This window comes from Pteronotus mesoamericanus, unplaced genomic scaffold (genome assembly GCF_021234165.1).
Source record: "Pteronotus mesoamericanus isolate MK-2021 breed Mesoamerican mustached bat unplaced genomic scaffold, CSHL_Meso_final contig_59, whole genome shotgun sequence".
NCBI classification, from domain to species: Eukaryota; Metazoa; Chordata; class Mammalia; order Chiroptera; family Mormoopidae; genus Pteronotus; species Pteronotus mesoamericanus.
In genome coordinates this window covers 4,128,038-4,140,803 of record NW_026555206.1, presented here as the reverse complement: position 1 = coordinate 4,140,803, position 12,766 = coordinate 4,128,038, and the positions used below count along the sequence as shown (strand labels likewise).

Sequence of the window (12,766 nt, the reverse complement as noted above, 5' to 3'; positions counted from 1 at the left end):
ATCTATCCCAAGAAAAGTAATGTTTTGCCCTGGCTGGGTGGCTCAGTTGGTTGGAGTGTCATTCTGTACACAAAAAGGTTGTGGGTTCGATCCCTGGTCAGGGCACATATGGGAAGCAAATCATCAATGTTTCCCTCTCACACTGATTTCTTTGTTCCCTTCTCTCCCTTCCCCTCTCCCTTGCTTCCTTCCTTCCCCCTCTCCTTCCCTCCCTCCTCCCTTCCTTTCTCTCTAAGTCAATAAACGTATCCTGGGATAAGGATTGAAAAAAGAAAGTAATGTTTTTGCTTTCAAACATTCTTGTTCTAAAGTCTAAATAACTAAATAAAAAAAAATTAAAGTCTACTAGTGGGTTCCTTCTAATCCAAGAACTGATTCAATACTATAATACCTTTTCTCTGTGTGTGTGTGTGTGTGTGTGTGTAATATATTTATACCTATATACATGTAAGAAGATAAAAAATCCACAAATTTTTAAGGGATTTAGAAAGTATGGCCTTGAAAAACTTATAGAAGAGGAATACTAACTTTGTTACAGATAATATGAATGAATTAGATTGTTCCCTAAATCAGGTATTCCAACCAAATCTTTTTAATTTTGTGTTGCTGGACCTTCCTTCCAGGATCCACACACAGTTATTTATTTATTGAGAAATAAGATAACTGTAATTATAAAAAAGCTCAGGATAATTATTAATCTTGGCAGGAAAAAAACTACTTCATAAAACCTCTTTAGAATCATGAAAAACTTGCTATCCTTAATATAGTCTACTTAAAAATCAAGAAAAAAGATGAACACGAAAAAATTGACAAAGGCTATGATGGACAGATCACAAAATAAATATAAAATAATTGGCCAATAAATATGATGTAGGAAAGGATGCTAACACCAGGTGACTTATGGTTGAGAGGAATCTAATACTCATCTATAATTCAGATAGCATTAGATTCATATAAACTTTCTAGAGGCCAATACATCAAAATTTAGCTAAAATCTTTTTTAAAAAGGTAAATTTTTCCTTCCTAAGAGTTTATGCCTTAGAAATAAACAAATGCAGAAAATTATATGAGTAAAGTATGCAGCATTGTTTAGGTGGTAAAAAAGGAGAAACTAGCCTAAAAGCCCAACAATCGAAAAGTTAAACCAAAAATGTGATATAATCATACAACAGAATATTATGTTGTTATTTTTTAAAAATAATGAATATATTTACAGACATGAAAAGATGTTAATTGGGGAGAAAAAAAACAGACTGGGTTGTTTCTAATCTTTTGCTCTTAAAAATATGTTTCAATAAATTCTTATAAATCAAAAAGTAAATTGAAATCAATGAAACTAATTGTGTATCATGTTGATGGCATAACACTCAAAAACTATCTCAAGTAGGGGGATACTGTTTTCAGTAATTATAATATGGATGGTAGTACTGATGTTATTATTTTGAGATGGTTGTGTATGGGTGTAAATGAAAAAAATTGTATTGGTGTTTGCTGAAAAATAGATTCTCTTCTTAGGAAAAAGGAAATTAAAATGTAAAAAACAGTGAAAATAAATAAAATCGCTATGTTCCTGAATATAAGTGGGAAGTATCAGTATGAATACAAGGTGGTTTTCATGTTAAAAGAAAAAATAATTTTTTCCACAGAAAAGGCCTAGATGTTAACTGAAAAAAAAAATCTCTAAATACTACGTGTTAATTATCATAAAATTATCTGTTTTATGAATTAAAAAAACACTGTGTGATATGCATAGAAAAAACTTGGAAGGAAGTCTGGTCTGTGTGGCTCAGTTGGTGGAAGCATCGTCCCACAGATCAAAGGGTTGCAGGTTTGATTCCTAGTCAGGGCATGTGGGTTCAGTTCCCAGCTGGAGTGTGTGCAGGAGGCTACCAATCGATGTTTCTCTCACACATCAATGTTTCTCTCTCTCCCTCTCTTTCTCCCTCCCTTCCCTTCTCTTAAAAAGAAAGAAAGAAAAAGAAGTGGGGGAGGAGGAGAGGAAGGAAGGAAGGAGGGAGAGAAGGAAGGCAGGAAGGCAGGCAGAAGATTAAAAAAAATGGAAATATATTTAAATATTTAAATATCAAAGAAATTTTTATAATTTTCCATTATGGGAGAAATATGTGCTTATGCTCTTTATATCCTTATTGTTTTTTCTGTAATATGGACATAGTGCTTTTATAATAAGCAAAACCATGTTAGTAAAAGTCTACCTACCTTTGCATCTACAGGAAAGTTCCAACCACACAAATCTAGCCTGCTTGTGGGAACCCTCAACCCAGCCATCTAACAACAATAAAAACTAGAGCTACCTGCTCCTCCTGCCTTCACTCAAGCCATACTGGACTGGTTTGGGTGCCTGCCATGCTCTTCCCAGAAAATCCTATTATCTGAGTAATAAATCTTTTCATACCCTGACAGTACATTTGCAGCATCCAAAAAAATTTGAGGGGAAGGGAGTTGACCCTGCGCCTTCATATGGCAACCAAAGACACATTATCAATAACTCAACACAAATAAAAAGCAGTATATGTAAGGGACAATTCTGGACACGGGATATAAGCATGTAAAGACAATCCCTATTTTTGTTGAGAGTGTAACTAAACTACTCCATGATACTGCTGCGTTGGCATCCATTCTGTGTAGCCAAGTGAGAATGAAGAATAAGCAGTGATGAGACATACTGAGGATTAGGGTCTATAGAATCAAAATTAAATGAGAAGTGAAAAAAGGACTTAAGAATGACTCCCTAGTTCCTGGCTTGAGAAACAGATGATTATTTTTCACTGAATTAAAGTATAAAAAAAGAAATACCAGAGGTAGAAGAATAAAAAATTTATATAATTTTAAAACCTGATAATTTTGACATGACTGTTGCCTCTCTAAGAAGACATGTCCAGCAGATAATTGAATATATAGCAGTGTGGAGTAGACCAGAGAGATTTGAGGTGTGGGAGTCATCATCACCACATTAATGACAACTGAAAGATGTTAAGCAGTATGAATTAGACAAGAGAGATGGTACAGAGTGAGAAGACTGGCTTCTAATATCTGTCTTAGACAATCTTTACCCTATTCATCTTTACAGAAGGCCTATGTTTCTCCAACATCAGATTTTGAGAAGTTATATCAGAGATAGGATTAAACCTTTCAGGGTCCAGTCGAAGAGAAAAGGAAAAACATAATCTGAATTGTGGTGATTGCTGGGGCAAGGAGGGAATAAGGGGACTAAATGGTAACGGAAAAAAAAACACAATAAAGATTAAATTAAAAAATAATGTTATAATTTTTATTCACCAGTCATCTGCACAGGCTACAAATAGCATTATTACAGGTAGAAAGGCTACCATGTTGTATCGAGATTGATTAACGTGGTAAAGACTTTTTTCCATTTATCATGGTAGATTCTTTCAATAACTGGCGGCCAGCTCTTGTTGGCAGCCAACATCCACATACACCTCTTTTAATTGAAAGACCATCCAGCATAACCACTAGCTGGGAGTATGACAATGTAAACCTAAATCTGTGTACTCACTGGGTTCCAGAGGCTCCCACAAGCCTCAGAGAATTAAAACTCTGAGCACATGTTAGCAGAATTGTCAAAGAACTCCCTTGGTCTCTGAGAATGCTCTTCCATTCAAACAGAGTGAACTATGAGATAGTGGGCCAGTACTTTCTTCGAGTTTTGCTTTCACTAAAAAATGGAGATAATCTAAATGGTTTTGACAAATGAACGGCATAATTACCAGTTTGTTTTAATTATCATGTAGTAAAAGTAATTTTTTATTTTGGTATCAGTTTATATAAGTTTGTGTAAACATCAACACAGTCAGGACAGAGAAATTTCTTCACTCTAAAAAACTCCCTTGTACTATCCAGTTATTGTCACACTCTCTACCCACCTGTAACCACTGGCAAATACTGCTCTGTTGTCCATCATAGTTTTATCTTTAAGAATGTCACATAAATGGAATAATTTTTGAGACTGGCTTCTTTCACTCAGCAGGATATCTTTAAGAGTCATCTAAGTCATTGAATATGTTAATAATTCATTACTTTTTACTTCTGAGTAGTAGTATTCCATTGCAGGATGGATGTACCAGTCCTTTACTTCAATGTCCTTTACTCATTGAAGGACACTGTGGTTTTTACAGTTTTTACCTACTTAAAATAAAGCTACTATTAGTATTCATGTAGACATTTTGGTGAGAATTTAAGTTTTCATTTCTCTAGGGTAAATTCTCAGGAGTGAGACTGCTGGTTGATATATTGAGTACATGTTTAATTTTATAAGAAACTACTAAACCATGTCCTGAAGTTGCTGTACATCTTGCATTCCAATCATCAATAAGACTGGCCTTTCCATATGCCATTCCCTAGCTTGGTTGCAGACTTGAAGATAGCAGGCTTTGTTCCCAGTTTAGTCTCGGGTTGCAAAGAGAGCAGTGCAGACCTTATTCACAAGTTGTGTTTTGTCTGCTCAACCTATGTTGGGGTTATCTGAACGACTGACACAAAGTACACATCTTTGTTTTGCCTAACTTGGAATTCACACGGGTCAGAAAAACAATGGGTAATGCTCAAAAACATTATAAAACTAACAAATAATCCACAATCATCCTAGGCCAAAAGATACTAGTTGAGTCATGCTGAAAGACTGAAAGAAATGGCTGGGGAGAGAGTTTCCTTGGAAAATTAGTAATTCAAAAGTGTCATGTATACTGGAGAATTTAGAAAGCCACAAAAAAGCCCAGGGCAGGATGCATTCTGAGTAAGAGACCTAAGAAGACCTGAAGGTCCAACTCTGGCTAATTTCTAGGTTCAGAAGGAGGAGCAAGTGAAGACCACACATTGAAGGAGAACCTCAACACAGAGCCAATATGCAAAAAAGTTTTCTTTAAATTTTTACTGAGATTTCTTTATTTCTCTGTTCTTTCTCTATCTTCCTCCTTCCTTCTTTCTCTCCTTTCCTTCCTCTCTTACTCCCTTCTCTCCCTCTTTTTTTCCCTGGCTCTTAGCATTCAAGAAAATCTGCGCAAAAGACCAAATAGATTCAAGCTAAAGTAACACTGCCTTCATAGACAACACATGATTAAGAAGACTTTACAAAAATTGTTTAGAAAAGTCACTAAAAAAGCAAGTAACTGTACCATACAGCAAGTAACAAAAATAAACCCTAAGGAGAGTAAATAATATGATTTCCAGTGTTAGTGTATTAAAATATTCAAAACATCCAGTTTTCAACAAAAACTTATGGGCATGCAAAGGAAGTATCATCCATTCACAAAAAAAAAAAAAAAAAAGTAATATTCAATAATAACAGAAATGATCCCTGAGAAGTCCTCAGTATGTCAAGGATTAAACTTAATAGTCAAAGACTTTAAACCAATAGTCTTAAATATGCTCAAAGAGCTAAAGGAAACCATAGGCAAAGATATCTAACCAAGTACAGAGTCTCAGTGAAGAGTAGAACATAAAGGAAGGAAAAATAAAAATTCTGAAGGTGAAAATATGACATCTGAAACACTCACTAAAACTTCTGGATACATTACGCAGAAAACTGAAGGAAGGACCGCAAAGAAATATTTACGTACTCTTGTTCACTGCAGTATTATTCACAAGTTACAAGGTGGAAACCTAAATAAATGTACATGAACAGATGAATGAATAAAATGAAGTGTATATCCATATATACTTCAAATAAAATATATATCCATATAACAGATTATCATTTGGCCTTAAAAAAAAGGAAGCCTGTCATAGGCTACAACAGAGATGAACCTTGAGGATATTATGCTAAGTTAAACAGGCCAGTCACATAAAGACAAATGCTGTATAATTCCACTTATATGAAGTACCTAGTCAAACTCACAGCAACATGGGCTGTGGGAAGAGGGAAAAGGAGTTTAACGATTATAGTTTCAGTTATGCAAAACAAAAAATTTCTAGAGATACTGCACAGAATATGGATATAATCAATGCTACTAAACTGTACAATTAAAATGGCTAAGATTGTAAATTTTATGTAATTATTTTTACCACCATCAAAAATTTAAGAAAAAAGAACAATTAACTGACAATTCTTAAGAATTAGGGGACTATACAGTCGTAATTTACACTTACTGCATACCTACTTGATTCCAGGTATGCGGTAAGCATTTCTATTATTCCATTTGGTCCTCCTGAATGGAATATACATATGATGGGATGTTATTCAGCTTTAAAAAGGAATGGACTGTCCATACAAGCTACAATATTGATAAACCTCAAAAATATAATAAGTAAAAGAAGTCAGACAGAAAAGGTCACATATTTGTAAGATTTCATTTTTATAAAATATTCAAGATACATAAATCCATATAGACAGAATGCAGATTGGTGGTTTCCAAAGGTTGGAGAGCAGTAGGAGTGACTACTTAATGAGTATGAGATTTACTTGGGGGTGATGAAAATGCTTTGGAATTAGATAGCGATAGTGGCTGTACAATATAGTAAATGTACTAAATGGTACTGAAATGTTCACTTTAATGTGGTTACTTTTATGTTACATGAATTTTGCCATCCCCCAAAAAGAGCTTTTTAAAAAACAAAAATTATTGCTCAAGTATCTTAGAAAATTACTAGTACATTTAACCTTTCACAATTCTACACATATATCATCCACATACAAAAAGACAAGGCTATTAAAGTGTTATTTATAATAGCAAAAGCATAATGTATATGCTTAGAAGCTGAGGGAGGTAAATATAAACACACGATGGGGCAAAAGTAGGTTTACAGTTGTGAATACACGAAACAGTTTATTCCCGTATTATTATTATTTTCATACAAACTATAAACCTACTTTTACCCAACCCTGCATATGCTTCCTTTTTGAAAAAAATGAAATAAAAGGTAAATTTAAAAAATTTGAAAAATCTATATTCATACCTCTTTCCCTACTTAGCTTCTGCAATGTTATTCTTATGTAAAATAAGTGTTATTAGATGTCTAGGTTGCTTCTAATCTTCTACTGTAACAAATAATGCTTAAATGAATCCCTAAAAATAGAAATAAGAATGATATACACAAACTCAACTGTGTATCAAGCTCATGGAATAAATATTCAGGGAGAAACTTTTTCAAGTAGGAAAAAAATTTTAATCCTCAAGTTGTTTTCAGTAATTACATTGCTGGCGATGGAATTATTGTTGCCTTCATAGGACAACAATCCCATTGAAACTTGCATTCTTAACAGAAGCCTCCATCAAGACTTCAAGTGGTTTTGGTTTTATAATACTAGGTATGGCATAGGAGCCTTTTCAATTAAATAAACATTTAGGTTAAGGAGATCAACCAAGTCACATAAGGCCTGTTTAAACATTCCAATTTTCATCTGAACTTTCAACTTAATACCATCAACTGATGCATTTCTAGACTGTCTCAGTCTAAAAGTAGCCCCCATTAGAACATCAAAAAGTTTTGATACCAAAGCACGTGGAGTTCCTGTGTCAAGGAGTCCAGAAAAGTCTCTTCTACACCCAGTGACCATTTTACTCACTCATATACATAAGGCCTTAGGTCCTCAGTGGGGGAAGAGGTAAGAGCAAAGGGATCCTGGACCTTCTGTCAATCATCTCCTTGACTCATCTACCAAACCATTGTCCCAGGTGATTCCAGATCCCTTTCTTTCTCATTTTCAATTTGCTTTTCAGCTTCTTCAATTCCTCCAAACTTATGTAAATAGAGTTGTTTATGGCCCTTTAATGTTGTAGACCCAGCATTGCATCCCTTAGTACACTCAGTCTTCAACAGGGCTCATTAACACTTTTGCTTTGACCTCATCAATATCCAACAGAGTCATTCCATTTCTTAATAAAGACTGATCCCTGATGAGATGAATCCTTCGGCTTTCCCCTTCTGCCTTTCCCCTTTTCTTGTTAATTACTCTAATTTTTTAAAGCATCTTTAATACCTATAAGGGAAACTGAGACAGCAAATCTGATAAGGTTTCTTGGATAGTAACCTGGTTTTATAGCAGCATGGTTACATGAGGTGCCCATGTAAAAGGCCCCCCTTAATCAGGCCAGTTACTATGACCTTGTTAAACGACCTATTGAGTAGATGAATATCCCAATCATCGTAAAGCCAGTCCATCATGGCTTACTATTAAATGAACAGCCACTTCATCTGGGGTGTTCCAAACAGCATTTATAGGAGAAAGGAGTCCTACTTCTCAGGTAAACAAACTTCACAACAGCTTTTATCCAGTCTACCAGGCTACCTGCTCTCTTGGGAATAACCTGCTGTATATCACCATCTGTGATTGTTCTATAGTGAGCTGTGAGTCCTACATCAACCCAAACATTCTCTTCCACTCTGTAGCATTCAAAACCAAAAATACTTCTAAATTTAATCACTGTTGCAATACACGTTAGTAAAGGTCCTTGAGGAAGCTGATGATACTAATCCGCAAAATGAGACAACTTCTTCACACTATAACCCCTGGTTTCAGTAGTTTCTTGGTTTTGCCCTCTCCACAAATGGACTACCTTCATGGTAACCAGAGGTCATAACAATACTGTGTGTTGTCTTAGAATAATCTTTCCTATTAGGAGTAGCTTTAAGATTATTAGTTGTAGCTCAAACTGAGTGAAACCTAAACTTGGCCCAGCATCAGGACCAGCACCCAGCACTCTCTATTACTTTCATTTTAGTTATTACAGGTAATAATAATCAGAGTATTGTATATTTAGTTTGTTTCTTCTTATTCTGTATTTCCTTATATATCTAGTGAGTTAGATCTACCACCATTCCTAAATTCCATTCCACAAGTTCTGCTTTTAGTAATGAATCACGGCACAGCTGCAGTTTCATATCAAGAGTGACTAGATAGCCATCCAAGAATCAAAAAATTCCTCACCCTCCTCAGTCCTTTAATCCTTTCTCTTCCCAAAAAACATATTTCAATGAGTCAGAGTTGTCTAGCAAATTCCACTTTTTATGACACTACCGTCCAAAGTTAGGACAAATTTCACAGTGAAAGGCACAGTCTTCTGCAAGACTGACCTTAGTTCAGACACCATCAGCCAAACCTCAAGGGTTCCCAAGGTCCTCCATTTGTGATCAACTGGCTATAAATTTGGAGGTTTCCACTATTCCCTCAGGCTCAATAATTCACTAGAACAACTCACAGAACTCAGGAAAGCAATATACATTATGATTACAGTTTTACTATAGAAAAAAAGGTACAGGTCACAACCAGCCAGAAGGACGCACACATAGGGTAGGGTGTAAGATGGTCCAAAATGCAATGCTTCCATGTTCTCTCCATTTCAAGTCAAAACAGGTCATCTCCTTGGCCACACTGATAAAGTGTATTAACAAGAAATGCTCACCTGGTATTCAGTGTCCAGGGTTCAGAGTTTTTATAAAAGTTTCATTACATAGGCCTGGTTAATTGAATCATTGACCTCCTGATACAGCCTACTTCCTCTGCTCCCCAAGAGTCAGACTCGTATCACATGACTCTACATCCAAACCCGCTAATTACATGTGGCCTACCCCATCCTGAGTAAACTCATTAGCATAAACTATAAGGGCCCACTATGAACAAAAACACTCCTATCATCTGGAAAATTCCGAAGATGTAGAGGCTCCCACACAGGAACTGGGGACAAAAGCAGCTACATTTTTTATTATACAAGACTTACTACAAGACAAAACAAGACAATAACTAAGACAGCATGTTATTCACAATAGAATAGACACTTAGCTCAACGGAACAGAACAGCAAGTTTAGAAGTAGACCCGCACAAATACATTCAACTGATTCTGACAGGCAATTTAGCAGGAAAAACAACACAATCTTTTCAACAAATTGTGCTGAAATTACACAAAATTACAACTCACCCTTGAACAGGATTTGAACTGCCCTAGTCCACTTGTACATGAACTTTTTTCAGTAAAAACTGTAAAGATATCTTCTCTTCCTTATGATTTTAACATTTTCTTTTCTCTAGCTTACTTTATTATAAGACCACAGTATATAACATATATAACATACAAAATATATGTTAATTGACTGTGTTATCTATAAAGCTTTTGGGTCAAGAGTGGGTTATTAGTAAAGTTTCCAGGGAGTCAAAAGTAACACACAGATTTTCAACTGCATGGGGTATCAGTGCTCCAATCCCCCCATGTTCAAGGGCCAACTGTTTATGCAGAAGAATAAACCCAAACAGAGGTGTTATACAAAATTAACTCAAAATAAATCACAGAAATGTAAAATACAAGATTGCAAAACTTGTTGAGGTAAAAAAAAAGTAGAAAAACTGCATTACTTTGGGTTTGCTTATGATTTTTTAATTACACCAATAGCATGACTTGTAAAAGAAAAAATTGGGAGAAGATAGCGGAGGAGTGAACAGGAGTCACGCTGACCTCCTCCCAAGACCAAACTGGAATTGCGACTAAATAGTGGAGTAATCACCTGGAAAACAATGGAACGATAGTGGGAGAGGAGCCTTGGTGCCGCGGACAGTGGATTCGACTCTCACACGTCCCAATGGGTGAGAAGTGTGGTGGAGGCTCAAGAGGGTGGGCTGGGTGCCCACGGGTACTGGCACCAGAGGGACATTGAAACGGCCAGTTAGCTTCCCCCGAGAAGAATGGGGTCTGAATCATAAACAGGGACCCCTAAACTACAGCAGCTAAAACCAAGAAAATACAGACAAAACACAACCCCGAAAAGCTTAGGGGCCCTCTCTGCCAGAGACAGGTGGCTGGGGATGCAAAGAGACATTTAAAAGGCCAACACAAACACTGCAGTGGCAGCCACGCTCCTTGATCTCTGGGTAGAGGCGGCAGCAGGGTGGGCTGGTGCCTGGGAAAAAACTGGCGAGGAAAACTTCGTGAAGAGAACTGACACAGCGGCTGGTGGAGCACGGGTGATAACACACCTCCAACTCTGCAGCTGCCATCTTGCTCAGGCATAAGTGAATCAATTAACCTGCCTTTTGTGCGCTCCACACACAGCTTGTACATGTGTGAGCAGTGGGGCTGAGTGCAGACTGGCTGGGAGAGCCTTGAGGAGAGAGAAGAGACGGAGGTGTAGGGGAATGAGCAGAAGGAGAAAACGGGGAGTCCCGACTCCCTCCCAGTTCTGTAATCTCCATTGTGGGCTGGAAAGGCTCAACCCCAAAAAGGCAGAAGCAGGGCGCGCATGAACCAGACTGCCTGCGATTGAAACGCAGTCCGCACAGGGGTTGGATCTTTGGCCAAAAGGGTCACAGAACTGCCCAGAGTCCCTGGAGGAGAGACCGGAGACAGGATTAACCGGAGAGTCCTGGAGCTGACTTCCTCCCATTTCCGTAGTCCCCATTTGGCGAGGGCAAGCAACGCACCCAAAGAGCCAAAAGCGGGGAAAACACACAATAGAAGACCCTAAACTGACCAGTGCCGCGGAGCTCGCCGGCCAGGGGGGCCAGATGAGTACGCGAGGTGGCGAAGAAGCCGCCTGATCTGGGCAAGCACATGTGAGCCCAGGCAGGCGGGGGATCCTGCCATGCCTGGAGCGCGCTCAAAGAGCCAGGGTGAGAGTGCAGAGAGATCCCAAAAATAGCCCAGCCCTGACCGAAGGGGTCACAGAGGTGCCCGAAGCAGGAGTCAGACACAGACAGTAGACTCCTGGAAGGCTCAAACAAACAACCCAAGGTCCTATAGGGTCAACAACTGACATCATCAGAGGCAGGCCCAAAAAGAAAAGGACAAAAATACTTAACAGACTCTCACAAAAATAGGAAGAAAAAGAAGTTCCCCCCAAATGAGTGGAAAAGGGGACTCCCCACAGAGAGAGCTAAATGACATAAAGGCAAAGGAACTATCAGATACTGAATTCAAAACAATGGTTCTAAAGAAACTCAATGAGGTCAGCAAGCTCAAAGATAACTATAAGAAACTGCAGAGAAACTATCAGGATCTTACAGCAAACTATATCAGCCTGGAAAAGGACATGGAAACTATCAAGAAGACACAAGAGGATATGAAGAATACCATTTCTGAATTGAAGAACACAGTAGAAGGAATCCAAAGCAGTCTGGATGAAGCCGAGGATCGAATCAGTGAGATGGAGGACAAGCCAGAAAGAAGTTCCCAGGAAGAACAAGAAATGGAGAAACGACTCAAAAAGAATGAAGAGGCATTTAGGGAAACGTAGGATAACCTGAAACGCAATAATATCCGTATAATAGGGATACCAGAAGGAGAAGAAGAGGAGCAAGGAATAGAGAACCTCCTCGAAAAAGTAATGATGGAAAATTTCCCTAATTTGAGGAGAGAAAGGCTCTCATGGATCCAGGAGGCACAGAGGACCCCACTCAAGAGGGACTCAAGGAGGTCCACTCCAAGACATATCATCATTAAAATGGCAAAAGTCAAAGACAAAGAGAGAATCCTCAAGGCAGCAAGGGAGAAGGAGAAAGTTACATACAAGGGGGCCCCGATACGCCTAGGAGCTGACTTCTCAACAGAAACACTACAAGCAAGAAGGGAATGGCAACAAATATTCCAAGTCATGAAAAGCAAGGGCCTACAACCAAGGCTGCTCTACCCAGCTAGGCTCTCCATTAAAATGGAAGGGGAAATACGGAGTTTCCCAGGCAAGAGAAGTCTAAAAGAATACATCTCTACCAAACCAGCACGCCAAGATATGCTAAGGGGACTGGTTAAAGAAGATGAAGGAAAAGAATTAGAGAGAGAGGAACACAGGTACAAAGAGAAAAGATGA

The 12,766-nt window shown here is 37.9% G+C and overlaps 1 protein-coding gene across 4 annotated transcripts in view; it reads right to left on the bottom strand.

Moving 5' to 3' along the window:
* CCSER2 (coiled-coil serine rich protein 2) overlaps positions 1–12,766 on the bottom strand; it is a 212,363-nt gene that overhangs the window by 113,256 nt on the left and 86,341 nt on the right. The window lies entirely within an intron of this gene.